We start from the raw sequence: 4,652 nt of genomic DNA, 5'->3' as shown, positions 1-4,652 counted from the left end.
ATGTACTCGGCTTCTTCGGATAGGGGAAGTAGATAGTTGGTCCGGTGGACACTTAGACGACAAATCTTCGCGGGTAAAGTGAATGATCGAGCCTCACTAGTAAGCCATCCACACTTGGTGTCAAGGGGGTTTTGAGCAACCCACTTGAACTTGTTAATCATGGTAGGCATATCAATAAGATGGCCACCTTCCTTTGCCTTGTACTTGCTATCCTTATTGAAATTAGGATCAAAGTGCTTGGCTAGGACCGTGACTAGGCCGCCATTAACAATAACGGTTGTACCCTTCTTCCCACTATCAACATTGAGCCATCTATCAACCAATAGCCTCAAAGAATTGAAAGGCTTGGTATGGATTCTTCCGACATTCAAAGCCGATTCAAGGAGAATAAAATCAAGTCTTGTGAAATGATTGGTGTCTTTCCTAGCAATTATGGTATTTCCCACAACTTTGTGCCATACTCTTATGCCCGGATGATGGACCAAAAGAGCACGACAAGCATGAAAATCATCAAATTTCTTCCCGGAGATTGCCTCCCAAAGAGGCTCGGGTCATACTTTCCATAATGCTTAAGATATCTCGATTCATCGCTAAGACCCAAAATTTCACCTAATTCCTTAAAGGTAATGCGTCTACTAATGTTAGCTAGACGAAACTCAAGATTTTCCCTATCCTCAACTTTGGTGACTTTTAAAGAACTTAAGAATTCCAAGACAAGGGAAGGGTATGTCGATTCCTTTGTTTCAAACAATTTCTTCAAACCCATGGCATTGAAAAAGGCTTTTGTTTGTTCAAGAACACCCAATTTCTCCAAGGCATCTTTACATATGAATTTGGTGGATTGAATTGATTTCATAGCAAACTTGACAAATGTATTTCTATGGGTATCGGAAATAAAAGTTACCTCCGGATAATGCAAGAGTTGATCGATTACCGGAGTAGAAGGTGATGCTCCCATAGAAGTTTTTTGTTGTTGTTGCACTTCCAAGTTTGGTGTTGATACCACCATTGCCAAAGCTTTCTTTGTTTGGAGAGCTTTTTGCCTTTGAGAGAGAGCCTTTGCCTTTGGTGCCTTTGTTGCTCCCTTTGTCCTTGCCATTTGATGAACTAACCAAGAAAAGAATCAAAAATCTTCAATTTGTAGGATGCCCAAATCGATTTGAAGGTGAAAGGCTTTGCCTTTATGAAATCAAAAATTGACTCAAAGGTTGAAGATTTTGTTCTTGGTTTTGATTTTTATTGAAGATGGAGTGATTGATTTGTTGTTTGAAGGATGGTTTGATTTGATTTTGGTGGATTTTGTTGAGGGTTTTTGTTTTTGTGATGGAGAGGATGAGGGTTTTGATGTTGTGGGTAGTGTTTATGAATGAATGAATGAAGGAATGAAGGTGGGAGGGTATTTAAAGAAGTCGAAATTTTCGAAAACACAGGGGCAATCCGTGCGGATTAGGCCCAATCCGTCTGCGGATTCTCGCAGCTTCAAAATTTTCGAAGTCGCCTAAAGACGGGCGGATTCTGGGAATCCGCTCGGATTCTTCTGTGTTGGGGCGGGCGGATTTGCTTCAGGACGGACGGATTTCAGTCCAGAGAAATTTCTTTGTTTTCTTCAGCTGCAAAGACGGGCGTCTTCTTCACAAGACGGACGGATTCTATAAGACGGGCGTCTTTCCATAAATCCGCTCGGATTCTTCAACAGTCAAGAAATTTTCAATTTCAGCTCAGCTCAGGACGGGCGTCTTCTCAGCAGGACGCTCGGATTGTTGAAGACGGGCGGATTCTCGTGAATCCGCTCGATTCTTCCCTCGTTGTACACGGATTCAACTCCACCCGTGCACAAACGCATTCCCTTATCATTCTTTCTTTCTTTCTTTCAAATCTTGTGTTCTTCATTGTGGGGGCACTACTAAGGCATGAATAGCCTAGGCAATTGCCATCCCCACACTAAGGTAAAACACTACACATCAATTGAAGTCGTTAGTCCCTCCCTCACTTCTCTCTTACATGACAATTATTTTGATCAAAGTAAATAAAAATCCAAAAATGACAAAAATGCAATACAAGAATTGAAATGTAAGTTAGGGAGTTAGAAATATTTACAAGTGGTGGTTTAGGGAGGACTCCACCAAACTCTCATTCTTGATGAGATGTCAAGGGGGCATGTTCAAGGTGTTGTTGATGTTGCTCAACACCTTGAAAAAGTAATCAAAAGCTTGTTCATTATTATGGTAGAGGTCCTCAATAGACCGTGCCCCTTGTTGTTGATCATGATCGATGGCATGCCCAATGTAGGGATTAAAAATCCCTCCAAACTCGTCGTCCCAAAGACCACAAACTTCATTGAGTTGATCATTGAAAATCTCTTGCTTAGATGGAGACAACTCTCCCGATTTCTTCTCTTGGCCAATGAGGCCATCCTCTTCTTCCTTGGTTGATTTTGATGAGCCTTGCAAGCTCTCCTTATCACAATTCACTTGCTCTTTGAATGAAGCATCTTCATATTTCTTCTTCCATTGGAGTTCCGATCTCTTCCTTTCATCTTTTCGGCTATAATGATCAATCATGAAACATGGCTCATGCAAACGAGGAGCTCTCATGGTCTTGTCAAGATTAAAAGTTATGCTTTCATCTCCCACTTCTAGAGTGAGCTCTCCATGTTTCACATCAATCACCGCACCCGCGGTGTGTAGGAAAGGTCTTCCTAAGATGATTGGAATGTTGGAATCTTCCTCCATATCAACAATGACAAAGTCCACCGGGATGAAAAACTTCCCAATTCGCACGGGGACATCTTCCCATATCCCTAATGGTGTCTTCGTCGATCTATCGGCCATTTGGAGTGTGATATTGGTGCATTTAAGCTCTCCCATCCCCAACCTTTTACTCACCGAGTACGGCATGACACTCACACTAGCCCCTAGATCACATAAGGCTTTGTTGATCGTCGTGTCGCCAATGGTACACGGTATTGAGAAGCTTCCTGGATCCTTTAACTTTGGAGGTGAACTCCCTTGAAGTATTGCACTACTCACCTTAGTGAAGGCGATAGTCTCAAGTTTCCGGATCGACTTCTTCTTTGTGAGGATATCTTTCATGTATTTTGCATAGGCCGGAACGTGGTTGATTAATTCCGTGAAAGGAATTGAGACTTCTAAATTCTTCACAATTTCCATGAACTTTCCAAGTTGATCATCAAATTTGGGCTTGGCTTGACGACTTGGAAAAGGAAGTCTAATCACAATGGGCTCCTTCTCTTTGGCCTTGTCTTCATTTTTCTTTGAACTTTGTTCTTTTGATGATTCCCCTTCTTTGGAGTTTTGCACAATTTCTTCCTTTTCACTAGCTTCCACAACTTCATCCTCAACTTGCTTCTTCGGTGCCTCATACCTTGTACCACTTCTCAAGTGAATGGCACTAACTGTTTCATGTCTAGGGGGATTACTTTGAGGTGGTAATTGCCCCTTTTGTCTTTGTGAGCTTGAAGATGCTAGTTGAGTCAATTGTGTTTCCAACATCTTGGTGTGAGCTAGAATGTTGTTGATGGTGGTTTCTTTTGCTTGGCTATCTTTTTGCATTTGGGTGAAAAATTCTTGTTGATTCTTTTGCATTTGGAGGACCGCTTTTTGGACATCAAAACCTTGGTCATTTTGGTGATTGTATGGATTTTGATTTTGGTAACCTTGGTTTTGATTGTAAAAGGGTCTTTGATTTTGATTTCTCATGGGTGGTGGAGTGTATGTTGTTTGAGGGTTTTGAACATTTTGGCTTTTGTATGAGAGATTTGGATGGAATTTGGTGTTTTCATTGTAAAAGTTGGAATAAGGGGTACCACTTTTGTAAGCTTGGAAAGCATTAACTTGTTCGGTTGTTCCCCTACACTCACTTGGGTCATGACCCAAAGTTCCACAATTCTCACATATCCCACTTGGGATTGATGAGGATGCCGTCATGGCATTGACATGATGCTTCGATGATTTTGAGTTTTCCTCAAGTCTAGCCATAGCTTGTTCAAACTTCAAGTTGATTGTGTCAATGTGAGCACTAAGTTGAGCACCCAATTGAGTAACGGAGTCCACTTCATGCTTTCCTCCTCTAGTAGCCTTGCGAGGTCTACTATATTGTGAATTATGGACCGCCATTTCCTCAATCTTGTTCCATGTTTGATTGTCATCAACTTCGGTGAACATTCCATTTGATCCCATATTGAGAATGTTCCTTGAATCTTCATATAAACCATTCCAAAATTGTTGTACCAAAAACCATTCGCTAAGTCCATGGTGAGGACATGAGCGACAAATACCTTTGAACCGCTCCCAAGCTTCATACAAAGATTCTTCATCCCTTTGCTTAAAACCCGTAATTTGAGCTCTTAGCATGTTGGTCTTTTCCGGTGGGTAGAATTTTTGTAGAAAGCTAGAGCCAACTTCTTCCAAGAATCTATTCCAAGGGTGGCCTTATCAAGGCCCTTCAACCATTGCTTTGCGGTGCCGATTAAGGAAAAAAGAAATAAGACCCATCTAATTTGGTCTTGAGTCACGCCTGTTTGAGAGATAGCATCACAATAGTCGCAAAAGGTTTCCATATGAGAATGAGGGTCTTCACTAGGCATCCCCCAAATTGGCTCCTCTCAACTAATTGGATGAAGGCGGACTTGG

General features: G+C 41.6%; 1 non-coding gene across 1 annotated transcript; it reads left to right on the top strand.

Annotated features, from left to right (window-relative positions):
* The first annotated feature begins 4,266 nt into the window (after positions 1-4,266).
* Positions 4,267-4,373, top strand: LOC141626047 (small nucleolar RNA R71). The gene has a single exon (XR_012535778.1). It is a non-coding gene; the product is annotated as a small nucleolar RNA R71 (small nucleolar RNA).
* Positions 4,374-4,652: the final 279 nt, after the last annotated feature.

The sequence above is a fragment of the Silene latifolia genome, chromosome X, assembly GCF_048544455.1.
Source record: "Silene latifolia isolate original U9 population chromosome X, ASM4854445v1, whole genome shotgun sequence".
In the NCBI taxonomy this organism is placed as follows: Eukaryota; Viridiplantae; Streptophyta; class Magnoliopsida; order Caryophyllales; family Caryophyllaceae; genus Silene; species Silene latifolia.
The sequence above is the reverse complement of the archived record's forward strand: the minus strand, read 5'-3'. Positions and strand labels throughout refer to the sequence as shown.